The sequence below is a fragment of the Leptodactylus fuscus genome, chromosome 1 (assembly GCF_031893055.1).
Source record: "Leptodactylus fuscus isolate aLepFus1 chromosome 1, aLepFus1.hap2, whole genome shotgun sequence".
In the NCBI taxonomy this organism is placed as follows: Eukaryota; Metazoa; Chordata; class Amphibia; order Anura; family Leptodactylidae; genus Leptodactylus; species Leptodactylus fuscus.
The window spans coordinates 95534326-95557268 of NC_134265.1; the positions used below are offsets into that span (position 1 = coordinate 95534326).

Sequence of the window (22943 nt, forward strand, 5' to 3'; positions counted from 1 at the left end):
AAAGTAGAAGAGGAGTAAGTAAGAAGACTGTCTCTGCCTACAGCCACACCACCCTGAACACGTCTGATCTCTGGAAGCTAAGCAGGGTCGGGCCTGGTTAGTACTTGGATGGGAGACCGCCTGGGAATACCAGGTGCTGTAGGCTTTTGCTTTTCCTCACTTCCACCAGCAGGGGTCACTCTCCTCTATGCCATTTTTACATTCACTTTTTACACTGCACACTTGCTTCTTTTACATTCGCTTTCTCTCTTGCACTCTTTAGGCCTTGCAAAATCCTAGTATTCTCAGTCTTACCGCTATCACTCTTAGCAGCCGCAGCGGGCGTGGTGGCCACCAGCGTTGTGGCTTTTTACTTTTAATAATAGCAGGCTTCATTTCCATAGTATCTGGGCCTCCCGCCGGGCTGGAAGCCATAGCTAGTAACCTGCAGACCAATTTACAGGGCAACACAGGCTGAACATCTTTGCAGACAACGCGCCCTAAGAAAAGAGAAGCTGACTGAAAAGCAGCTTCGCTTCCAGGCACGGGCAACCATCTCAACTTCTTCCTTAGCCGACTACTGGACAATGGGCTCTGGTCCAGCTTGCTCTTTCTTTCACCCCCGGGATGGTTTCTTAGCCCTGCGCAGACCTTGCGCCCAGCCCTTTTGAAAGAGGGCGGCTGCGGCCTGTGACTGGTTGCTGAACAACACCTGTGGGTATAAGGGCCGCCCCCCAGCTCTTGCACTGCTCCTGTTGGAGTATGAAGTTCCCTTAAGAGAAGGCAAAAAGTGAAGAAGAAGGTCTAGCGTGAAGTAGTGCAAAGAGCTGCCAGCAGCCAGGCTGCAAAGTAGAAGAGGAGTAAGTGAGAAGACTGTCTCTGCCTACAGCCACACCACCCTGAACACGTCTGATCTCGGAAGCTAAGCAGGGTCGGGCCTGGTTAGTACTTGGATGGGAGACCGCCTGGGAATACCAGGTGCTGTAGGCTTTTGCTTTTCCTCACTTCCACCAGCAGGGGTCACTCTCCTCTATGCCATTTTTACATTCACTTTTTACACTGCACACTTGCTTCTTTTACATTCGCTTTCTCTCTTGCACTCTTTAGGCCTTGCAAAATCCTAGTATTCTCAGTCTTACCGCTATCACTCTTAGCAGCCGCAGCGGGCGTGGTGGCCACCAGCGTTGTGGCTTTTTACTTTTAATAATAGCAGGCTTCATTTCCATAGTATCTGGGCCTCCCGCCGGGCTGGAAGCCATAGCTAGTAACCTGCAGACCAATTTACAGGGCAACACAGGCTGAACATCTTTGCAGACAACGCGCCCTAAGAAAAGAGAAGCTGACTGAAAAGCAGCTTCGCTTCCAGGCACGGGCAACCATCTCAACTTCTTCCTTAGCCGACTACTGGACAATGGGCTCTGGTCCAGCTTGCTCTTTCTTTCACCCCCGGGATGGTTTCTTAGCCCTGCGCAGACCTTGCGCCCAGCCCTTTTGAAAGAGGGCGGCTGCGGCCTGTGACTGGTTGCTGAACAACACCTGTGGGTATAAGGGCCGCCCCCCAGCTCTTGCACTGCTCCTGTTGGAGTATGAAGTTCCCTTAAGAGAAGGCAAAAAGTGAAGAAGAAGGTCTAGCGTGAAGTAGTGCAAAGAGCTGCCAGCAGCCAGGCTGCAAAGTAGAAGAGGAGTAAGTGAGAAGCCTGTCTCTGCCTACAGCCACACCACCCTGAACACGCCCGATCTTGTCTGATCTCGGAAGCTAAGCAGGGTTGGGCCTGGTTAGTACTTGGATGGGAGACCGCCTGGGAATACCAGGTGCTGTAGGCTTTTGCTTTTCCTCACTTCCACCAGCAGGGGTCACTCTCCTCTATGCCATTTTTACATTCACTTTTTACACTGCACACTTGCTTCTTTTACATTCGCTTTCTCTCTTGCACTCTTTAGGCCTTGCAAAATCCTAGTATTCTCAGTCTTACCGCTATCACTCTTAGCAGCCGCAGCGGGCGTGGTGGCCACCAGCGTTGTGGCTTTTTACTTTTAATAATAGCAGGCTTCATTTCCATAGTATCTGGGCCTCCCGCCGGGCTGGAAGCCATAGCTAGTAACCTGCAGACCAATTTACAGGGCAACACAGGCTGAACATCTTTGCAGACAACGCGCCCTAAGAAAAGAGAAGCTGACTGAAAAGCAGCTTCGCTTCCAGGCACGGGCAACCATCTCAACTTCTTCCTTAGCCGACTCCTGGACAATGGGCTCTGGTCCAGCTTGCTCTTTCTTTCACCCCCGGGATGGTTTCTTAGCCCTGCGCAGACCTTGCGCCCAGCCCTTTTGAAAGAGGGCGGCTGCGGCCTGTGACTGGTTGCTGAACAACACCTGTGGGTATAAGGGCCGCCCCCCAGCTCTTGCACTGCTCCTGTTGGAGTATGAAGTTCCCTTAAGAGAAGGCAAAAAGTGAAGAAGAAGGTCTAGCGTGAAGTAGTGCAAAGAGCTGCCAGCAGCCAGGCTGCAAAGTAGAAGAGGAGTAAGTGAGAAGCCTGTCTCTGCCTATGGCCACACCACCCTGAACACGCTCGATCTCGTCTGATCTCGGAAGCTAAGCAGGGTCGGGCCTGGTTAGTACTTGGATGGGAGACCGCCTGGGAATACCAGGTGCTGTAGGCTTTTGCTTTTCCTCACTTCCACCAGCAGGGGTCACTCTCCTCTATGCCATTTTTACATTCACTTTTTACACTGCACACTTGCTTCTTTTACATTCGCTTTCTCTCTTGCACTCTTTAGGCCTTGCAAAATCCTAGTATTCTCAGTCTTACCGCTATCACTCTTAGCAGCCGCAGCGGGCGTGGTGGCCACCAGCGTTGTGGCTTTTTACTTTTAATAATAGCAGGCTTCATTTCCATAGTATCTGGGCCTCCCGCCGGGCTGGAAGCCATAGCTAGTAACCTGCAGACCAATTTACAGGGCAACACAGGCTGAACATCTTTGCAGACAACGCGCCCTAAGAAAAGAGAAGCTGACTGAAAAGCAGCTTCGCTTCCAGGCACGGGCAACCATCTCAACTTCTTCCTTAGCCGACTACTGGACAATGGGCTCTGGTCCAGCTTGCTCTTTCTTTCACCCCCGGGATGGTTTCTTAGCCCTGCGCAGACCTTGCGCCCAGCCCTTTTGAAAGAGGGCGGCAGCGGCCTGTGACTGGTTGCTGAACAACACCTGTGGGTATAAGGGCCGCCCCCCAGCTCTTGCACTGCTCCTGTTGGAGTATGAAGTTCCCTTAAGAGAAGGCAAAAAGTGAAGAAGAAGGTCTAGCGTGAAGTAGTGCAAAGAGCTGCCAGCAACCAGGCTGCAAAGTAGAAGAGGAGTAAGTGAGAAGCCTGTCTCTGCCTACGGCCACACCACCCTGAACACGCCCGATCTCGTCTGATCTCGGAAGCTAAGCAGGGTCGGGCCTGGTTAGTACTTGGATGGGAGACCGCCTGGGAATACCAGGTGCTGTAGGCTTTTGCTTTTCCTCACTTCCACCAGCAGGGGTCACTCTCCTCTATGCCATTTTTACATTCACTTTTTACACTGCACACTTGCTTCTTTTACATTCGCTTTCTCTCTTGCACTCTTTAGGCCTTGCAAAATCCTAGTATTCTCAGTCTTACCGCTATCACTCTTAGCAGCCGCAGCGGGCGTGGTGGCCACCAGCGTTGTGGCTTTTTACTTTTAATAATAGCAGGCTTCATTTCCATAGTATCTGGGCCTCCCGCCGGGCTGGAAGCCATAGCTAGTAACCTGCAGACCAATTTACAGGGCAACACAGGCTGAACATCTTTGCAGACAACGTGCCCTAAGAAAAGAGAAGCTGACTGAAAAGCAGCTTCGCTTCCAGGCACGGGCAACCATCTCAACTTCTTCCTTAGCCGACTCCTGGACAATGGGCTCTGGTCCAGCTTGCTCTTTCTTTCACCCCCGGGATGGTTTCTTAGCCCTGCGCAGACCTTGCGCCCAGCCCTTTTGAAAGAGGGCGGCTGCGGCCTGTGACTGGTTGCTGAACAACACCTGTGGGTATAAGGGCCGCCCCCAGCTCTTGCACTGCTCCTGTTGGAGTATGAAGTTCCCTTAAGAGAAGGCAAAAAGTGAAGAAAAAGGTCTAGCGTGAAGTAGTGCAAAGGGCTGCCAGCAGCCAGGCTGCAAAGTAGAAGAGGAGTAAGTGAGAAGCCTGTCTCTGCCTACTGCCACACCACCCTGAACACGCCCGATCTCGTCTGATCTCGGAAGCTAAGCAGGGTCGGGCCTGGTTAGTACTTGGATGGGAGACCGCCTGGGAATACCAGGTGCTGTAGGCTTTTGCTTTTCCTCACTTCCACCAGCAGGGGTCACTCTCCTCTATGCCATTTTTACATTCACTTTTTACACTGCACACTTGCTTCTTTTACATTCGCTTTCTCTCTTGCACTCTTTAGGCCTTGCAAAATCCTAGTATTCTCAGTCTTACCGCTATCACTCTTAGCAGCCGCAGCGGGCGTGGTGGCCACCAGCGTTGTGGCTTTTTACTTTTAATAATAGCAGGCTTCATTTCCATAGTATCTGGGCCTCCCGCCGGGCTGGAAGCCATAGCTAGTAACCTGCAGACCAATTTACAGGGCAACACAGGCTGAACATCTTTGCAGACAACGCGCCCTAAGAAAAGAGAAGCTGACTAAAAAGCAGCTTCGCTTCCAGGCACGGGCAACCATCTCAACTTCTTCCTTAGCCGACTCCTGGACAATGGGCTCTGGTCCAGCTTGCTCTTTCTTTCACCCCCGGGATGGTTTCTTAGCCCTGCGCAGACCTTGCGCCCAGCCCTTTTGAAAGAGGGCGGCTGCGGCCTGTGACTGGTTGCTGAACAACACCTGTGGGTATAAGGGCCGCCCCCAGCTCTTGCACTGCTCCTGTTGGAGTATGAAGTTCCCTTAAGAGAAGGCAAAAAGTGAAGAAAAAGGTCTAGCGTGAAGTAGTGCAAAGAGCTGCCAGCAGCCAGGCTGCAAAGTAGAAGAGGAGTAAGTGAGAAGACTGTCTCTGCCTACGGCCACACCACCCTGAACACATCTGATCTCGGAAGCTAAGCAGGGTCGGGCCTGGTTAGTACTTGGATGGGAGACCGCCTGGGAATACCAGGTGCTGTAGGCTTTTGCTTTTCCTCACTTCCACCAGCAGGGGTCACTCTCCTCTATGCCATTTTTACATTCACTTTTTACACTGCACACTTGCTTCTTTTACATTCGCTTTCTCTCTTGCACTCTTTAGGCCTTGCAAAATCCTAGTATTCTCAGTCTTACCGCTATCACTCTTAGCAGCCGCAGCGGGCGTGGTGGCCACCAGCGTTGTGGCTTTTTACTTTTAATAATAGCAGGCTTCATTTCCATAGTATCTGGGCCTCCCGCCGGGCTGGAAGCCATAGCTAGTAACCTGCAGACCAATTTACAGGGCAACACAGGCTGAACATCTTTGCAGACAACGCGCCCTAAGAAAAGAGAAGCTGACTGAAAAGCAGCTTCGCTTCCAGGCACGGGCAACCATCTCAACTTCTTCCTTAGCCGACTACTGGACAATGGGCTCTGGTCCAGCTTGCTCTTTCTTTCACCCCCGGGATGGTTTCTTAGCCCTGCGCAGACCTTGCGCCCAGCCCTTTTGAAAGAGGGCGGCTGCGGCCTGTGACTGGTTGCTGAACAACACCTGTGGGTATAAGGGCCGCCCCCCAGCTCTTGCACTGCTCCTGTTGGAGTATGAAGTTCCCTTAAGAGAAGGCAAAAAGTGAAGAAGAAGGTCTAGCGTGAAGTAGTGCAAAGAGCTGCCAGCAGCCAGGCTGCAAAGTAGAAGAGGAGTAAGTGAGAAGCCTGTCTCTGCCTATGGCCACACCACCCTGAACACGCCCGATCTTGTCTGATCTCGGAAGCTAAGCAGGGTTGGGCCTGGTTAGTACTTGGATGGGAGACCGCCTGGGAATACCAGGTGCTGTAGGCTTTTGCTTTTCCTCACTTCCACCAGCAGGGGTCACTCTCCTCTATGCCATTTTTACATTCACTTTTTACACTGCACACTTGCATCTTTTACATTCGCTTTCTCTCTTGCACTCTTTAGGCCTTGCAAAATCCTAGTATTCTCAGTCTTACCGCTATCACTCTTAGCAGCCGCAGCGGGCGTGGTGGCCACCAGCGTTGTGGCTTTTTACTTTTAATAATAGCAGGCTTCATTTCCATAGTATCTGGACCTCCCGCCGGGCTGGAAGCCATAGCTAGTAACCTGCAGACCAATTTACAGGGCAACACAGGCTGAACATCTTTGCAGACAACGCGCCCTAAGAAAAGAGAAGCTGACTGAAAAGCAGCTTCGCTTCCAGGCACGGGCAACCATCTCAACTTCTTCCTTAGCCGACTACTGGACAATGGGCTCTGGTCCAGCTTGCTCTTTCTTTCACCCCCGGGATGGTTTCTTAGCCCTGCGCAGACCTTGCGCCCAGCCCTTTTGAAAGAGGGCGGCTGCGGCCTGTGACTGGTTGCTGAACAACACCTGTGGGTATAAGGGCCGCCCCCCAGCTCTTGCACTGCTCCTGTTGGAGTATGAAGTTCCCTTAAGAGAAGGCAAAAAGTGAAGAAGAAGGTCTAGCGTGAAGTAGTGCAAAGAGCTGCCAGCAGCCAGGCTGCAAAGTAGAAGAGGAGTAAGTGAGAAGCCTGTCTCTGCCTATGGCCACACCACCCTGAACACGCTCGATCTCGTCTGACCTCGGAAGCTAAGCAGGGTCGGGCCTGGTTAGTACTTGGATGGGAGACCGCCTGGGAATACCAGGTGCTGTAGGCTTTTGCTTTTCCTCACTTCCACCAGCAGGGGTCACTCTCCTCTATGCCATTTTTACATTCACTTTTTACACTGCACACTTGCTTCTTTTACATTCGCTTTCTCTCTTGCACTCTTTAGGCCTTGCAAAATCCTAGTATTCTCAGTCTTACCGCTATCACTCTTAGCAGCCGCAGCGGGCGTGGTGGCCACCAGCGTTGTGGCTTTTTACTTTTAATAATAGCAGGCTTCATTTCCATAGTATCTGGGCCTCCCGCCGGGCTGGAAGCCATAGCTAGTAACCTGCAGACCAATTTACAGGGCAACACAGGCTGAACATCTTTGCAGACAACGCGCCCTAAGAAAAGAGAAGCTGACTGAAAAGCAGCTTCGCTTCCAGGCACGGGCAACCATCTCAACTTCTTCCTTAGCCGACTACTGGACAATGGGCTCTGGTCCAGCTTGCTCTTTCTTTCACCCCCGGGATGGTTTCTTAGCCCTGCGCAGACCTTGCGCCCAGCCCTTTTGAAAGAGGGCGGCTGCGGCCTGTGACTGGTTGCTGAACAACACCTGTGGGTATAAGGGCCGCCCCCCAGCTCTTGCACTGCTCCTGTTGGAGTATGAAGTTCCCTTAAGAGAAGGCAAAAAGTGAAGAAGAAGGTCTAGCGTGAAGTAGTGCAAAGAGCTGCCAGCAGCCAGGCTGCAAAGTAGAAGAGGAGTAAGTGAGAAGCCTGTCTCTGCCTACAGCCACACCACCCTGAACACGCCCGATCTTGTCTGATCTCGGAAGCTAAGCAGGGTTGGGCCTGGTTAGTACTTGGATGGGAGACCGCCTGGGAATACCAGGTGCTGTAGGCTTTTGCTTTTCCTCACTTCCACCAGCAGGGGTCACTCTCCTCTATGCCATTTTTACATTCACTTTTTACACTGCACACTTGCTTCTTTTACATTCGCTTTCTCTCTTGCACTCTTTAGGCCTTGCAAAATCCTAGTATTCTCAGTCTTACCGCTATCACTCTTAGCAGCCGCAGCGGGCGTGGTGGCCACCAGCGTTGTGGCTTTTTACTTTTAATAATAGCAGGCTTCATTTCCATAGTATCTGGGCCTCCCGCCGGGCTGGAAGCCATAGCTAGTAACCTGCAGACCAATTTACAGGGCAACACAGGCTGAACATCTTTGCAGACAACGCGCCCTAAGAAAAGAGAAGCTGACTGAAAAGCAGCTTCGCTTCCAGGCACGGGCAACCATCTCAACTTCTTCCTTAGCCGACTACTGGACAATGGGCTCTGGTCCAGCTTGCTCTTTCTTTCACCCCCGGGATGGTTTCTTAGCCCTGCGCAGACCTTGCGCCCAGCCCTTTTGAAAGAGGGCGGCTGCGGCCTGTGACTGGTTGCTGAACAACACCTGTGGGTATAAGGGCCGCCCCCAGCTCTTGCACTGCTCCTGTTGGAGTATGAAGTTCCCTTAAGAGAAGGCAAAAAGTGAAGAAAAAGGTCTAGGGTGAAGTAGTGCAAAGAGCTGCCAGCAGCCAGGCTGCAAAGTAGAAGAGGAGTAAGTGAGAAATTTGTCTCCGCCTACGGCCACACCATCCTGAACACGCCCGATCTCGTCTGATTTTGGAAGCTAAGCAGGGTCGGGCCTGGTTAGTACTTGGATGGGAGACCGCCTGGGAATACCAGGTGCTGTAGGCTTTTGCTTTTCCTCACTTCCACCAGCAGGGGTCACTCTCCTCTATGCCATTTTTACATTCACTTTTTACACTGCACACTTGCTTCTTTTACATTCGCTTTCTCTCTTGCACTCTTTAGGCCTTGCAAAATCCTAGTATTCTCAGTCTTACCGCTATCACTCTTAGCAGCCGCAGCGGGCGTGGTGGCCACCAGCGTTGTGGCTTTTTACTTTTAATAATAGCAGGCTTCATTTCCATAGTATCTGGGCCTCCCGCCGGGCTGGAAGCCATAGCTAGTAACCTGCAGACCAATTTACAGGGCAACACAGGCTGAACATCTTTGCAGACAACGCGCCCTAAGAAAAGAGAAGCTGACTGAAAAGCAGCTTCGCTTCCAGGCACGGGCAACCATCTCAACTTCTTCCTTAGCCGACTACTGGACAATGGGCTCTGGTCCAGCTTGCTCTTTCTTTCACCCCCGGGATGGTTTCTTAGCCCTGCGCAGACCTTGCGCCCAGCCCTTTTGAAAGAGGGCGGCTGCGGCCTGTGACTGGTTGCTGAACAACACCTGTGGGTATAAGGGCCGCCCCCCAGCTCTTGCACTGCTCCTGTTGGAGTATGAAGTTCCCTTAAGAGAAGGCAAAAAGTGAAGAAGAAGGTCTAGCGTGAAGTAGTGCAAAGAGCTGCCAGCAGCCAGGCTGCAAAGTAGAAGAGGAGTAAGTGAGAAGCCTGTCTCTGCCTATGGCCACACCACCCTGAACACGCTCGATCTCGTCTGATCTCGGAAGCTAAGCAGGGTCGGGCCTGGTTAGTACTTGGATGGGAGACCGCCTGGGAATACCAGGTGCTGTAGGCTTTTGCTTTTCCTCACTTCCACCAGCAGGGGTCACTCTCCTCTATGCCATTTTTACATTCACTTTTTACACTGCACACTTGCTTCTTTTACATTCGCTTTCTCTCTTGCACTCTTTAGGCCTTGCAAAATCCTAGTATTCTCAGTCTTACCGCTATCACTCTTAGCAGCCGCAGCGGGCGTGGTAGCCACCAGCGTTGTGGCTTTTTACTTTTAATAATAGCAGGCTTCATTTCCATAGTATCTGGGCCTCCCGCCGGGCTGGAAGCCATAGCTAGTAACCTGCAGACCAATTTACAGGGCAACACAGGCTGAACATCTTTGCAGACAACGCGCCCTAAGAAAAGAGAAGCTGACTGAAAAGCAGCTTCGCTTCCAGGCACGGGCAACCATCTCAACTTCTTCCTTAGCCGACTACTGGACAATGGGCTCTGGTCCAGCTTGCTCTTTCTTTCACCCCCGGGATGGTTTCTTAGCCCTGCGCAGACCTTGCGCCCAGCCCTTTTGAAAGAGGGCGGCAGCGGCCTGTGACTGGTTGCTGAACAACACCTGTGGGTATAAGGGCCGCCCCCCAGCTCTTGCACTGCTCCTGTTGGAGTATGAAGTTCCCTTAAGAGAAGGCAAAAAGTGAAGAAGAAGGTCTAGCGTGAAGTAGTGCAAAGGGCTGCCAGCAGCCAGGCTGCAAAGTAGAAGAGGAGTAAGTGAGAAGCCTGTCTCTGCCTACGGCCACACCACCCTGAACACGCCCGATCTCGTCTGATCTCGGAAGCTAAGCAGGGTCGGGCCTGGTTAGTACTTGGATGGGAGACCGCCTGGGAATACCAGGTGCTGTAGGCTTTTGCTTTTCCTCACTTCCACCAGCAGGGGTCACTCTCCTCTATGCCATTTTTACATTCACTTTTTACACTGCACACTTGCTTCTTTTACATTCGCTTTCTCTCTTGCACTCTTTAGGCCTTGCAAAATCCTAGTATTCTCAGTCTTACCGCTATCACTCTTAGCAGCCGCAGCGGGCGTGGTGGCCACCAGCGTTGTGGCTTTTTACTTTTAATAATAGCAGGCTTCATTTCCATAGTATCTGGGCCTCCCGCCGGGCTGGAAGCCATAGCTAGTAACCTGCAGACCAATTTACAGGGCAACACAGGCTGAACATCTTTGCAGACAACGTGCCCTAAGAAAAGAGAAGCTGACTGAAAAGCAGCTTCGCTTCCAGGCACGGGCAACCATCTCAACTTCTTCCTTAGCCGACTCCTGGACAATGGGCTCTGGTCCAGCTTGCTCTTTCTTTCACCCCCGGGATGGTTTCTTAGCCCTGCGCAGACCTTGCGCCCAGCCCTTTTGAAAGAGGGCGGCTGCGGCCTGTGACTGGTTGCTGAACAACACCTGTGGGTATAAGGGCCGCCCCCAGCTCTTGCACTGCTCCTGTTGGAGTATGAAGTTCCCTTAAGAGAAGGCAAAAAGTGAAGAAAAAGGTCTAGCGTGAAGTAGTGCAAAGGGCTGCCAGCAGCCAGGCTGCAAAGTAGAAGAGGAGTAAGTGAGAAGCCTGTCTCTGCCTACTGCCACACCACCCTGAACACGCCCGATCTCGTCTGATCTCGGAAGCTAAGCAGGGTCGGGCCTGGTTAGTACTTGGATGGGAGACCGCCTGGGAATACCAGGTGCTGTAGGCTTTTGCTTTTCCTCACTTCCACCAGCAGGGGTCACTCTCCTCTATGCCATTTTTACATTCACTTTTTACACTGCACACTTGCTTCTTTTACATTCGCTTTCTCTCTTGCACTCTTTAGGCCTTGCAAAATCCTAGTATTCTCAGTCTTACCGCTATCACTCTTAGCAGCCGCAGCGGGCGTGGTGGCCACCAGCGTTGTGGCTTTTTACTTTTAATAATAGCAGGCTTCATTTCCATAGTATCTGGGCCTCCCGCCGGGCTGGAAGCCATAGCTAGTAACCTGCAGACCAATTTACAGGGCAACACAGGCTGAACATCTTTGCAGACAACGCGCCCTAAGAAAAGAGAAGCTGACTGAAAAGCAGCTTCGCTTCCAGGCACGGGCAACCATCTCAACTTCTTCCTTAGCCGACTACTGGACAATGGGCTCTGGTCCAGCTTGCTCTTTCTTTCACCCCCGGGATGGTTTCTTAGCCCTGCGCAGACCTTGCGCCCAGCCCTTTTGAAAGAGGGCGGCTGCGGCCTGTGACTGGTTGCTGAACAACACCTGTGGGTATAAGGGCCGCCCCCCAGCTCTTGCACTGCTCCTGTTGGAGTATGAAGTTCCCTTAAGAGAAGGCAAAAAGTGAAGAAGAAGGTCTAGCGTGAAGTAGTGCAAAGAGCTGCCAGCAGCCAGGCTGCAAAGTAGAAGAGGAGTAAGTGAGAAGCCTGTCTCTGCCTATGGCCACACCACCCTGAACACGCCCGATCTTGTCTGATCTCGGAAGCTAAGCAGGGCTGGGCCTGGTTAGTACTTGGATGGGAGACCGCCTGGGAATACCAGGTGCTGTAGGCTTTTGCTTTTCCTCACTTCCACCAGCAGGGGTCACTCTCCTCTATGCCATTTTTACATTCACTTTTTACACTGCACACTTGCATCTTTTACATTCGCTTTCTCTCTTGCACTCTTTAGGCCTTGCAAAATCCTAGTATTCTCAGTCTTACCGCTATCACTCTTAGCAGCCGCAGCGGGCGTGGTGGCCACCAGCGTTGTGGCTTTTTACTTTTAATAATAGCAGGCTTCATTTCCATAGTATCTGGGCCTCCCGCCGGGCTGGAAGCCATAGCTAGTAACCTGCAGACCAATTTACAGGGCAACACAGGCTGAACATCTTTGCAGACAACGCGCCCTAAGAAAAGAGAAGCTGACTGAAAAGCAGCTTCGCTTCCAGGCACGGGCAACCATCTCAACTTCTTCCTTAGCCGACTACTGGACAATGGGCTCTGGTCCAGCTTGCTCTTTCTTTCACCCCCGGGATGGTTTCTTAGCCCTGCGCAGACCTTGCGCCCAGCCCTTTTGAAAGAGGGCGGCTGCGGCCTGTGACTGGTTGCTGAACAACACCTGTGGGTATAAGGGCCGCCCCCCAGCTCTTGCACTGCTCCTGTTGGAGTATGAAGTTCCCTTAAGAGAAGGCAAAAAGTGAAGAAGAAGGTCTAGCGTGAAGTAGTGCAAAGAGCTGCCAGCAGCCAGGCTGCAAAGTAGAAGAGGAGTAAGTGAGAAGCCTGTCTCTGCCTATGGCCACACCACCCTGAACACGCTCGATCTCGTCTGACCTCGGAAGCTAAGCAGGGTCGGGCCTGGTTAGTACTTGGATGGGAGACCGCCTGGGAATACCAGGTGCTGTAGGCTTTTGCTTTTCCTCACTTCCACCAGCAGGGGTCACTCTCCTCTATGCCATTTTTACATTCACTTTTTACACTGCACACTTGCTTCTTTTACATTCGCTTTCTCTCTTGCACTCTTTAGGCCTTGCAAAATCCTAGTATTCTCAGTCTTACCGCTATCACTCTTAGCAGCCGCAGCGGGCGTGGTGGCCACCAGCGTTGTGGCTTTTTACTTTTAATAATAGCAGGCTTCATTTCCATAGTATCTGGGCCTCCCGCCGGGCTGGAAGCCATAGCTAGTAACCTGCAGACCAATTTACAGGGCAACACAGGCTGAACATCTTTGCAGACAACGCGCCCTAAGAAAAGAGAAGCTGACTGAAAAGCAGCTTCGCTTCCAGGCACGGGCAACCATCTCAACTTCTTCCTTAGCCGACTACTGGACAATGGGCTCTGGTCCAGCTTGCTCTTTCTTTCACCCCCGGGATGGTTTCTTAGCCCTGCGCAGACCTTGCGCCCAGCCCTTTTGAAAGAGGGCGGCTGCGGCCTGTGACTGGTTGCTGAACAACACCTGTGGGTATAAGGGCCGCCCCCCAGCTCTTGCACTGCTCCTGTTGGAGTATGAAGTTCCCTTAAGAGAAGGCAAAAAGTGAAGAAGAAGGTCTAGCGTGAAGTAGTGCAAAGAGCTGCCAGCAGCCAGGCTGCAAAGTAGAAGAGGAGTAAGTGAGAAGCCTGTCTCTGCCTATGGCCACACCACCCTGAACACGCTCGATCTCGTCTGACCTCGGAAGCTAAGCAGGGTCGGGCCTGGTTAGTACTTGGATGGGAGACCGCCTGGGAATACCAGGTGCTGTAGGCTTTTGCTTTTCCTCACTTCCACCAGCAGGGGTCACTCTCCTCTATGCCATTTTTACATTCACTTTTTACACTGCACACTTGCTTCTTTTACATTCGCTTTCTCTCTTGCACTCTTTAGGCCTTGCAAAATCCTAGTATTCTCAGTCTTACCGCTATCACTCTTAGCAGCCGCAGCGGGCGTGGTGGCCACCAGCGTTGTGGCTTTTTACTTTTAATAATAGCAGGCTTCATTTCCATAGTATCTGGGCCTCCCGCCGGGCTGGAAGCCATAGCTAGTAACCTGCAGACCAATTTACAGGGCAACACAGGCTGAACATCTTTGCAGACAACGCGCCCTAAGAAAAGAGAAGCTGACTGAAAAGCAGCTTCGCTTCCAGGCACGGGCAACCATCTCAACTTCTTCCTTAGCCGACTCCTGGACAATGGGCTCTGGTCCAGCTTGCTCTTTCTTTCACCCCCGGGATGGTTTCTTAGCCCTGCGCAGACCTTGCGCCCAGCCCTTTTGAAAGAGGGCGGCTGCGGCCTGTGACTGGTTGCTGAACAACACCTGTGGGTATAAGGGCCGCCCCCAGCTCTTGCACTGCTCCTGTTGGAGTATGAAGTTCCCTTAAGAGAAGGCAAAAAGTGAAGAAAAAGGTCTAGCGTGAAGTAGTGCAAAGAGCTGCCAGCAGCCAGGCTGCAAAGTAGAAGAGGAGTAAGTGAGAAGCCTGTCTCTGCCTACGGCCACACCACCCTGAACACGCCCGATCTCGTCTGATCTCGGAAGCTAAGCAGGGTCGGGCCTGGTTAGTACTTGGATGGGAGACCGCCTGGGAATACCAGGTGCTGTAGGCTTTTGCTTTTCCTCACTTCCACCAGCAGGGGTCACTCTCCTCTATGCCATTTTTACATTCACTTTTTACACTGCACACTTGCTTCTTTTACATTCGCTTTCTCTCTTGCACTCTTTAGGCCTTGCAAAATCCTAGTATTCTCAGTCTTACCGCTATCACTCTTAGCAGCCGCAGCGGGCGTGGTGGCCACCAGCGTTGTGGCTTTTTTCTTTTAATAATAGCAGGCTTCATTTCCATAGTATCTGGGCCTCCCGCCGGGCTGGAAGCCATAGCTAGTAACCTGCAGACCAATTTACAGGGCAACACAGGCTGAACATCTTTGCAGACAACGCGCCCTAAGAAAAGAGAAGCTGACTGAAAAGCAGCTTCGCTTCCAGGCACGGGCAACCATCTCAACTTCTTCCTTAGCCGACTACTGGACAATGGGCTCTGGTCCAGCTTGCTCTTTCTTTCACCCCCGGGATGGTTTCTTAGCCCTGCGCAGACCTTGCGCCCAGCCCTTTTGAAAGAGGGCGGCTGCGGCCTGTGACTGGTTGCTGAACAACACCTGTGGGTATAAGGGCCGCCCCCAGCTCTTGCACTGCTCCTGTTGGAGTATGAAGTTCCCTTAAGAAAAGGCAAAAAGTGAAGAAAAAGGTCTAGCGTGAAGTAGTGCAAAGGGCTGCCAGCAGCCAGGCTGCAAAGTAGAAGAGGAGTAAGTGAGAAGCCTGTCTCTGCCTACGGCCACACCACCCTGAACACGCCCGATCTCGTCTGATCTCGGAAGCTAAGCAGGGTCGGGCCTGGTTTGTACTTGGATGGGAGACCGCCTGGGAATACCAGGTGCTGTAGGCTTTTGCTTTTCCTCACTTCCACCAGCAGGGGTCACTCTCCTCTATGCCATTTTTACATTCACTTTTTACACTGCACACTTGCTTCTTTTACATTCGCTTTCTCTCTTGCACTCTTTAGGCCTTGCAAAATCCTAGTATTCTCAGTCTTACCGCTATCACTCTTAGCAGCCGCAGCGGGCGTGGTGGCCACCAGCGTTGTGGCTTTTTACTTTTAATAATAGCAGGCTTCATTTCCATAGTATCTGGGCCTCCCGCCGGGCTGGAAGCCATAGCTAGTAACCTGCAGACCAATTTACAGGGCAACACAGGCTGAACATCTTTGCAGACAACGCGCCCTAAGAAAAGAGAAGCTGACTGAAAAGCAGCTTCGCTTCCAGGCACGGGCAACCATCTCAACTTCTTCCTTAGCCGACTACTGGACAATGGGCTCTGGTCCAGCTTGCTCTTTCTTTCACCCCCGGGATGGTTTCTTAGCCCTGCGCAGACCTTGCGCCCAGCCCTTTTGAAAGAGGGCGGCTGCGGCCTGTGACTGGTTGCTGAACAACACCTGTGGGTATAAGGGCCGCCCCCAGCTCTTGCACTGCTCCTGTTGGAGTATGAAGTTCCCTTAAGAGAAGGCAAAAAGTGAAGAAAAAGGTCTAGCGTGAAGTAGTGCAAAGAGCTGCCAGCAGCCAGGCTGCAAAGTAGAAGAGGAGTAAGTGAGAAGCCTGTCTCTGCCTACGGCCACACCACCCTGAACACGCCCGATCTCGTCTGATCTCGGAAGCTAAGCAGGGTCGGGCCTGGTTAGTACTTGGATGGGAGACCGCCTGGGAATACCAGGTGCTGTAGGCTTTTGCTTTTCCTCACTTCCACCAGCAGGGGTCACTCTCCTCTATGCCATTTTTACATTCACTTTTTACACTGCACACTTGCTTCTTTTACATTCGCTTTCTCTCTTGCACTCTTTAGGCCTTGCAAAATCCTAGTATTCTCAGTCTTACCGCTATCACTCTTAGCAGCCGCAGCGGGCGTGGTGGCCACCAGCGTTGTGGCTTTTTTCTTTTAATAATAGCAGGCTTCATTTCCATAGTATCTGGGCCTCCCGCCGGGCTGGAAGCCATAGCTAGTAACCTGCAGACCAATTTACAGGGCAACACAGGCTGAACATCTTTGCAGACAACGCGCCCTAAGAAAAGAGAAGCTGACTGAAAAGCAGCTTCGCTTCCAGGCACGGGCAACCATCTCAACTTCTTCCTTAGCCGACTACTGGACAATGGGCTCTGGTCCAGCTTGCTCTTTCTTTCACCCCCGGGATGGTTTCTTAGCCCTGCGCAGACCTTGCGCCCAGCCCTTTTGAAAGAGGGCGGCTGCGGCCTGTGACTGGTTGCTGAACAACACCTGTGGGTATAAGGGCCGCCCCCAGCTCTTGCACTGCTCCTGTTGGAGTATGAAGTTCCCTTAAGAGAAGGCAAAAAGTGAAGAAAAAGGTCTAGCGTGAAGTAGTGCAAAGGGCTGCCAGCAGCCAGGCTGCAAAGTAGAAGAGGAGTAAGTGAGAAGCCTGTCTCTGCCTACGGCCACACCACCCTGAACACGCCCGATCTCGTCTGATCTCGGAAGCTAAGCAGGGTCGGGCCTGGTTTGTACTTGGATGGGAGACCGCCTGGGAATACCAGGTGCTGTAGGCTTTTGCTTTTCCTCACTTCCACCAGCAGGGGTCACTCTCCTCTATGCCATTTTTACATTCACTTTTTACACTGCACACTTGCTTCTTTTACATTCGCTTTCTCTCTTGCACTCTTTAGGCCTTGCAAAATCCTAGTATTCTCAGTCTTACCGCTATCACTCTTAGCAGCCGCAGCGGGCGTGGTGGCCACCAGCGTTGTGGCTTTTTACTTTTAATAATAGCAGGCTTCATTTCCATAGTATCTGGGCCTCCCGCCGGGCTGGAAGCCATAGCTAGTAACCTGCAGACCAATTTACAGGGCAACACAGGCTGAACATCTTTGCAGACAACGTGCCCTAAGAAAAGAGAAGCTGACTGAAAAGCAGCTTCGCTTCCAGGCACGGGCAACCATCTCAACTTCTTCCTTAGCCGACTCCTGGACAATGGGCTCTGGTCCAGCTTGCTCTTTCTTTCACCCCCGGGATGGTTTCTTAGCCCTGCGCAGACCTTGCGCCCAGCCCTTTTGAAAGAGGGCGGCTGCGGCCTGTGACTGGTTGCTGAACAACACCTGTGGGTATAAGGGCCGCCCCCAGCTCTTGCACTGCTCCTGTTGGAGTATGAAGTTCCCTTAAGAGAAGGCAAAAAGTGAAGAAAAAGGTCTAGCGTGAAGTAGTGCAAAGAGCTGCCAGCAGCCAGGCTGCAAAGTAGAAGAGGAGTAAGTGAGAAATTTGTCTCCGCCTATGGCCACACCACCCTGAACACGCCCGATCTCGTCTGATCTCGGAAGCTAAGCAGGGTCGGGCCTGGTTAGTACTTGGAAGGGAGACTGCCTGGGAATACCAGGTGCTGTAGGCTTTTGCTTTTCCTCACTTCCACCAGCAGGGGTCACTCTCCTCTATGCCATTTTTACATTCACTTTTTACACTGCACACTTGCTTCTTTTACATTCGCTTTCTCTCTTGCACTCTTTAGGCCTTGCAAAATCCTAGTATTCTCAGTCTTACCGCTATCACTCTTAGCAGCCGCAGCGGGCGTGGTGGCCACCAGCGTTGTGGCTTTTTACTTTTAATAATAGCAGGCTTCATTTCCATAGTATCTGGGCCTCCCGCCGGGCTGGAAGCCATAGCTAGTAACCTGCAGACCAATTTACAGGGCAACACAGGCTGAACATCTTTGCAGACAACGCGCCCTAAGAAAAGAGAAGCTGACTGAAAAGCAGCTTCGCTTCCAGGCACGGGCAACCATCTCAACTTCTTCCTTAGCCGACTACTGGACAATGGGCTCTGGTCCAGCTTGCTCTTTCTTTCACCCCCGGGATGGTTTCTTAGCCCTGCGCAGACCTTGCGCCCAGCCCTTTTGAAAGAGGGCGGCTGCGGCCTGTGACTGGTTGCTGAACAACACCTGTGGGTATAAGGGCCGCCCCCAGCTCTAGCACTGCTCCTGTTGGAGTATGAAGTTCCCTTAAGAGAAGGCAAAAAGTGAAGAAAAAGGTCTAGCGTGAAGTAGTGCAAAGGGCTGCCAGCAGCCAGGCTGCAAAGTAGAAGAGGAGTAAGTGAGAAGCCTGTCTCTGCCTACGGCCACACCACCCTAAACACGCCCGATCTCGTCTGATCTCGGAAGCTAAGCAGGGTCGGGCCTGGTTAGTACTTGCATGGGAGACCGCCTGGGAATACCAGGTGCTGTAGGCTTTTGCTTTTCCTCACTTCCACCAGCAGGGGTCACTCTCCTCTATGCCATTTTTACATTCACTTTTTACACTGCACACTTGCTTCTTTTACATTCGCTTTCTCTCTTGCACTCTTTAGGCCTTGCAAAATCCTAGTATTCTCAGTCTTACCGCTATCACTCTTAGCAGCCGCAGCGGGCGTGGTGGCCACCAGCGTTGTGGCTTTTTACTTTTAATAATAGCAGGCTTCATTTCCATAGTATCTGGGCCTCCCGCCGGGCTGGAAGCCATAGCTAGTAACCTGCAGACCAATTTACAGGGCAACACAGGCTGAACATCTTTGCAGACAACGCGCCCTAAGAAAAGAGAAGCTGACTGAAAAGCAGCTTCGCTTCCAGGCACGGGCAACCATCTCAACTTCTTCCTTAGCCGACTACTGGACAATGGGCTCTGGTCCAGCTTGCTCTTTCTTTCACCCCCGGGATGGTTTCTTAGCCCTGCGCAGACCTTGCGCCCAGCCCTTTTGAAAGAGGGCGGCTGCGGCCTGTGACTAGTTGCTGAACAACACCTGTGGGTATAAGGGCCGCCCCCCAGCTCTTGCACTGCTCCTGTTGGAGTATGAAGTTCCCTTAAGAGAAGGCAAAAAGTGAAGAAGAAGGTCTAGCGTGAAGTAGTGCAAAGAGCTGCCAGCAGCCAGGCTGCAAAGTAGAAGAGGAGTAAGTGAGAAGCCTGTCTCTGCCTACGGCCACACCACCCTGAACACGCCCGATCTCGTCTGATCTTGGAAGCTAAGCAGGGTCGGGCCTGGTTAGTACTTGGATGGGAGACCGCCTGGGAATACCAGGTGCTGTAGGCTTTTGCTTTTCCTCACTTCCACCAGCAGGGGTCACTCTCCTCTATGCCATTTTTACATTCACTTTTTACACTGCACACTTGCTTCTTTTACATTCGCTTTCTCTCTTGCACTCTTTAGGCCTTGCAAAATCCTAGTATTCTCAGTCTTACCGCTATCACTCTTAGCAGCCGCAGCGGGCGTGGTGGCCACCAGCGTTGTGGCTTTTTACTTTTAATAATAGCAGGCTTCATTTCCATAGTATCTGGGCCTCCCGCCGGGCTGGAAGCCATAGCTAGTAACCTGCAGTCCAATTTACAGGGCAACACAGGCTGAACATCTTTGCAGACAACGCGCCCTAAAAAAAGAGAAGCTGACTGAAAAGCAGCTTCGCTTCCAGGCACGGGCAACCATCTCAACTTCTTCCTTAGCCGACTCCTGGACAATGGGCTCTGGTCCAGCTTGCTCTTTCTTTCACCCCCGGGATGGTTTCTTAGCCCTGCGCAGACCTTGCGCCCAGCCCTTTTGAAAGAGGGCGGCTGCGGCCTGTGACTGGTTGCTGAACAACACCTGTGGGTATAAGGGCCGCCCCCAGCTCTTTCACTGCTCCTGTTGGAGTATGAAGTTCCCTTAAGAGAAGGCAAAAAGTGAAGAAAAAGGTCTAGCGTGAAGTAGTGCAAAGAGCTGCCAGCAGCCAGGCTGCAAAGTAGAAGAGGAGTAAGTGAGAAGATTGTCTCCGCCTACGGCCACACCACCCTGAACACGCCCGATCTCGTCTGATCTCGGAAGCTAAGCAGGGTCGGGCCTGGTTAGTACTTGGATGGGAGACCGCCTGGGAATACCAGGTGCTGTAGGCTTTTGCTTTTCCTCACTTCCACCAGCAGGGGTCACTCTCCTCTATGCCATTTTTACATTCACTTTTTACACTGCACACTTGCTTCTTTTACATTCGCTTTCTCTCTTGCACTCTTTAGGCCTTGCAAAATCCTAGTATTCTCAGTCTTACCGCTATCACTCTTAGCAGCCGCAGCGGGCGTGGTGGCCACCAGCGTTGTGGCTTTTTACTTTTAATAATAGCAGGCTTCATTTCCATAGTATCTGGGCCTCCCGCCGGGCTGGAAGCCATAGCTAGTAACCTGCAGACCAATTTACAGGGCAACACAGGCTGAACATCTTTGCAGACAACGTGCCCTAAGAAAAGAGAAGCTGACTGAAAAGCAGCTTCGCTTCCAGGCACGGGCAACCATCTCAACTTCTTCCTTAGCCGACTCCTGGACAATGGGCTCTGGTCCAGCTTGCTCTTTCTTTCACCCCCGGGATGGTTTCTTAGCCCTGCGCAGACCTTGCGCCCAGCCCTTTTGAAAGAGGGCGGCTGCGGCCTGTGACTGGTTGCTGAACAACACCTGTGGGTATAAGGGCCGCCCCCAGCTCTTGCACTGCTCCTGTTGGAGTATGAAGTTCCCTTAAGAGAAGGCAAAAAGTGAAGAAAAAGGTCTAGCGTGAAGTAGTGCAAAGGGCTGCCAGCAGCCAGGCTGCAAAGTAGAAGAGGAGTAAGTGAGAAGCCTGTCTCTGCCTACGGCCACACCACCCTGAACACGCCCGATCTCGTCTGATCTCGGAAGCTAAGCAGGGTCGGGCCTGGTTAGTACTTGGATGGGAGACCGCCTGGGAATACCAGGTGCTGTAGGCTTTTGCTTTTCCTCACTTCCACCAGCAGGGGTCACTCTCCTCTATGCCATTTTTACATTCACTTTTTACACTGCACACTTGCTTCTTTTACATTCGCTTTCTCTCTTGCACTCTTTAGGCCTTGCAAAATCCTAGTATTCTCAGTCTTACCGCTATCACTCTTAGCAGCCGCAGCGGGCGTGGTGGCCACCAGCGTTGTGGCTTTTTACTTTTAATAATAGCAGGCTTCATTTCCATAGTATCTGGGCCTCCCGCCGGGCTGGAAGCCATAGCTAGTAACCTGCAGACCAATTTACAGGGCAACACAGGCTGAACATCTTTGCAGACAACGCGCCCTAAGAAAAGAGAAGCTGACTAAAAAGCAGCTTCGCTTCCAGGCACGGGCAACCATCTCAACTTCTTCCTTAGCCGACTCCTGGACAATGGGCTCTGGTCCAGCTTGCTCTTTCTTTCACCCCCGGGATGGTTTCTTAGCCCTGCGCAGACCTTGCGCCCAGCCCTTTTGAAAGAGGGCGGCTGCGGCCTGTGACTGGTTGCTGAACAACACCTGTGGGTATAAGGGCTGCCCCCCAGCTCTTGAACTGCTCCTGTTGGAGTATGAAGTTCCCTTAAGAGAAGGCAAAAAGTGAAGAAAAAGGTCTAGCGTGAAGTAGTGCAAAGAGCTGCCAGCAGCCAGGCTGCAAAGTAGAAGAGGAGTAAGTGAGAAGACTGTCTCTGCCTACGGCCACACCACCCTGAACACGTCTGATCTCGGAAACTAAGCAGGGTCGGGCCTGGTTAGTACTTGGATGGGAGACCGCCTGGGAATACCAGGTGCTGTAGGCTTTTGCTTTTCCTCACTTCCACCAGCAGGGGTCACTCTCCTCTATGCCATTTTTACATTCACTTTTTACACTGCACACTTGCTTCTTTTACATTCGCTTTCTCTCTTGCACTCTTTAGGCCTTGCAAAATCCTAGTATTCTCAGTCTTACCGCTATCACTCTTAGCAGCCGCAGCGGGCGTGGTGGCCACCAGCGTTGTGGCTTTTTACTTTTAATAATAGCAGGCTTCATTTCCATAGTATCTGGGCCTCCCGCCGGGCTGGAAGCCATAGCTAGTAACCTGCAGACCAATTTACAGGGCAACACAGGCTGAACATCTTTGCAGACAACGCGCCCTAAGAAAAGAGAAGCTGACTGAAAAGCAGCTTCGCTTCCAGGCACGGGCAACCATCTCAACTTCTTCCTTAGCCGACTACTGGACAATGGGCTCTGGTCCAGCTTGCTCTTTCTTTCACCCCCGGGATGGTTTCTTAGCCCTGCGCAGACCTTGCGCCCAGCCCTTTTGAAAGAGGGCGGCTGCGGCCTGTGACTGGTTGCTGAACAACACCTGTGGGTATAAGGGCCGCCCCCCAGCTCTTGCACTGCTCCTGTTGGAGTATGAAGTTCCCTTAAGAGAAGGCAAAAAGTGAAGAAGAAGGTCTAGCGTGAAGTAGTGCAAAGAGCTGCCAGCAGCCAGGCTGCAAAGTAGAAGAGGAGTAAGTGAGAAGCCTGTCTCTGCCTACGGCCACACCACCCTGAACACGCCCGATCTTGTCTGATCTCGGAAGCTAAGCAGGGTTGGGCCTGGTTAGTACTTGGATGGGAGACCGCCTGGGAATACCAGGTGCTGTAGGCTTTTGCTTTTCCTCACTTCCACCAGCAGGGGTCACTCTCCTCTATGCCATTTTTACATTCACTTTTTACACTGCACACTTGCTTCTTTTACATTCGCTTTCTCTCTTGCACTCTTTAGGCCTTGCAAAATCCTAGTATTCTCAGTCTTACCGCTATCACTCTTAGCAGCCGCAGCGGGCGTGGTGGCCACCAGCGTTGTGGCTTTTTACTTTTAATAATAGCAGGCTTCATTTCCATAGTATCTGGGCCTCCCGCCGGGCTGGAAGCCATAGCTAGTAACCTGCAGTCCAATTTACAGGGCAACACAGGCTGAACATCTTTGC

General features: G+C 52.1%; 24 non-coding genes and 4 pseudogenes across 24 annotated transcripts; all 28 read left to right on the top strand.

Annotated features, from left to right (window-relative positions):
- The first annotated feature begins 35 nt into the window (after positions 1–35).
- On the top strand, positions 36–145 carry LOC142190547 (5S ribosomal RNA; annotated as a pseudogene).
- A 715-nt stretch (positions 146–860) lies between these two features.
- LOC142190493 (5S ribosomal RNA) lies at positions 861–969 on the top strand (annotated as a pseudogene).
- Positions 970–1684: 715 nt separating this feature from the next.
- Positions 1685–1803, top strand: LOC142189862 (5S ribosomal RNA). The gene has a single exon (XR_012713812.1). It is a non-coding gene; the product is annotated as a 5S ribosomal RNA (ribosomal RNA).
- Positions 1804–2518: 715 nt separating this feature from the next.
- On the top strand, positions 2519–2637 carry LOC142189922 (5S ribosomal RNA). Its single transcript, XR_012713868.1, has one exon. It is a non-coding gene; the product is annotated as a 5S ribosomal RNA (ribosomal RNA).
- A 715-nt stretch (positions 2638–3352) lies between these two features.
- LOC142191111 (5S ribosomal RNA) lies at positions 3353–3471 on the top strand. Its single transcript, XR_012714723.1, has one exon. It is a non-coding gene; the product is annotated as a 5S ribosomal RNA (ribosomal RNA).
- A 714-nt stretch (positions 3472–4185) lies between these two features.
- On the top strand, positions 4186–4304 carry LOC142189856 (5S ribosomal RNA). Its single transcript, XR_012713806.1, has one exon. It is a non-coding gene; the product is annotated as a 5S ribosomal RNA (ribosomal RNA).
- Positions 4305–5018: 714 nt separating this feature from the next.
- On the top strand, positions 5019–5127 carry LOC142190427 (5S ribosomal RNA; annotated as a pseudogene).
- A 715-nt stretch (positions 5128–5842) lies between these two features.
- LOC142189999 (5S ribosomal RNA) lies at positions 5843–5961 on the top strand. Its single transcript, XR_012713940.1, has one exon. It is a non-coding gene; the product is annotated as a 5S ribosomal RNA (ribosomal RNA).
- A 715-nt stretch (positions 5962–6676) lies between these two features.
- LOC142190068 (5S ribosomal RNA) lies at positions 6677–6795 on the top strand. The gene has a single exon (XR_012714004.1). It is a non-coding gene; the product is annotated as a 5S ribosomal RNA (ribosomal RNA).
- A 715-nt stretch (positions 6796–7510) lies between these two features.
- On the top strand, positions 7511–7629 carry LOC142189863 (5S ribosomal RNA). Its single transcript, XR_012713813.1, has one exon. It is a non-coding gene; the product is annotated as a 5S ribosomal RNA (ribosomal RNA).
- A 714-nt stretch (positions 7630–8343) lies between these two features.
- Positions 8344–8462, top strand: LOC142190199 (5S ribosomal RNA). Its single transcript, XR_012714127.1, has one exon. It is a non-coding gene; the product is annotated as a 5S ribosomal RNA (ribosomal RNA).
- A 715-nt stretch (positions 8463–9177) lies between these two features.
- On the top strand, positions 9178–9296 carry LOC142189923 (5S ribosomal RNA). Its single transcript, XR_012713869.1, has one exon. It is a non-coding gene; the product is annotated as a 5S ribosomal RNA (ribosomal RNA).
- Positions 9297–10011: 715 nt separating this feature from the next.
- LOC142191112 (5S ribosomal RNA) lies at positions 10012–10130 on the top strand. The gene has a single exon (XR_012714724.1). It is a non-coding gene; the product is annotated as a 5S ribosomal RNA (ribosomal RNA).
- A 714-nt stretch (positions 10131–10844) lies between these two features.
- On the top strand, positions 10845–10963 carry LOC142189857 (5S ribosomal RNA). Its single transcript, XR_012713807.1, has one exon. It is a non-coding gene; the product is annotated as a 5S ribosomal RNA (ribosomal RNA).
- Positions 10964–11678: 715 nt separating this feature from the next.
- On the top strand, positions 11679–11797 carry LOC142190092 (5S ribosomal RNA). Its single transcript, XR_012714027.1, has one exon. It is a non-coding gene; the product is annotated as a 5S ribosomal RNA (ribosomal RNA).
- A 715-nt stretch (positions 11798–12512) lies between these two features.
- Positions 12513–12631, top strand: LOC142190069 (5S ribosomal RNA). The gene has a single exon (XR_012714005.1). It is a non-coding gene; the product is annotated as a 5S ribosomal RNA (ribosomal RNA).
- Positions 12632–13346: 715 nt separating this feature from the next.
- LOC142190070 (5S ribosomal RNA) lies at positions 13347–13465 on the top strand. The gene has a single exon (XR_012714006.1). It is a non-coding gene; the product is annotated as a 5S ribosomal RNA (ribosomal RNA).
- A 714-nt stretch (positions 13466–14179) lies between these two features.
- On the top strand, positions 14180–14298 carry LOC142191113 (5S ribosomal RNA). The gene has a single exon (XR_012714725.1). It is a non-coding gene; the product is annotated as a 5S ribosomal RNA (ribosomal RNA).
- Positions 14299–15012: 714 nt separating this feature from the next.
- Positions 15013–15131, top strand: LOC142189771 (5S ribosomal RNA). The gene has a single exon (XR_012713726.1). It is a non-coding gene; the product is annotated as a 5S ribosomal RNA (ribosomal RNA).
- Positions 15132–15845: 714 nt separating this feature from the next.
- On the top strand, positions 15846–15964 carry LOC142191115 (5S ribosomal RNA). Its single transcript, XR_012714727.1, has one exon. It is a non-coding gene; the product is annotated as a 5S ribosomal RNA (ribosomal RNA).
- Positions 15965–16678: 714 nt separating this feature from the next.
- LOC142189772 (5S ribosomal RNA) lies at positions 16679–16797 on the top strand. Its single transcript, XR_012713727.1, has one exon. It is a non-coding gene; the product is annotated as a 5S ribosomal RNA (ribosomal RNA).
- A 714-nt stretch (positions 16798–17511) lies between these two features.
- Positions 17512–17630, top strand: LOC142190171 (5S ribosomal RNA). Its single transcript, XR_012714100.1, has one exon. It is a non-coding gene; the product is annotated as a 5S ribosomal RNA (ribosomal RNA).
- Positions 17631–18344: 714 nt separating this feature from the next.
- On the top strand, positions 18345–18463 carry LOC142190127 (5S ribosomal RNA). Its single transcript, XR_012714058.1, has one exon. It is a non-coding gene; the product is annotated as a 5S ribosomal RNA (ribosomal RNA).
- A 715-nt stretch (positions 18464–19178) lies between these two features.
- LOC142189876 (5S ribosomal RNA) lies at positions 19179–19297 on the top strand. Its single transcript, XR_012713825.1, has one exon. It is a non-coding gene; the product is annotated as a 5S ribosomal RNA (ribosomal RNA).
- A 714-nt stretch (positions 19298–20011) lies between these two features.
- On the top strand, positions 20012–20130 carry LOC142191116 (5S ribosomal RNA). Its single transcript, XR_012714728.1, has one exon. It is a non-coding gene; the product is annotated as a 5S ribosomal RNA (ribosomal RNA).
- A 714-nt stretch (positions 20131–20844) lies between these two features.
- Positions 20845–20963, top strand: LOC142191117 (5S ribosomal RNA). Its single transcript, XR_012714729.1, has one exon. It is a non-coding gene; the product is annotated as a 5S ribosomal RNA (ribosomal RNA).
- A 715-nt stretch (positions 20964–21678) lies between these two features.
- On the top strand, positions 21679–21787 carry LOC142190533 (5S ribosomal RNA; annotated as a pseudogene).
- A 715-nt stretch (positions 21788–22502) lies between these two features.
- On the top strand, positions 22503–22621 carry LOC142189834 (5S ribosomal RNA). Its single transcript, XR_012713785.1, has one exon. It is a non-coding gene; the product is annotated as a 5S ribosomal RNA (ribosomal RNA).
- The last annotated feature ends 322 nt before the right edge of the window (positions 22622–22943 follow it).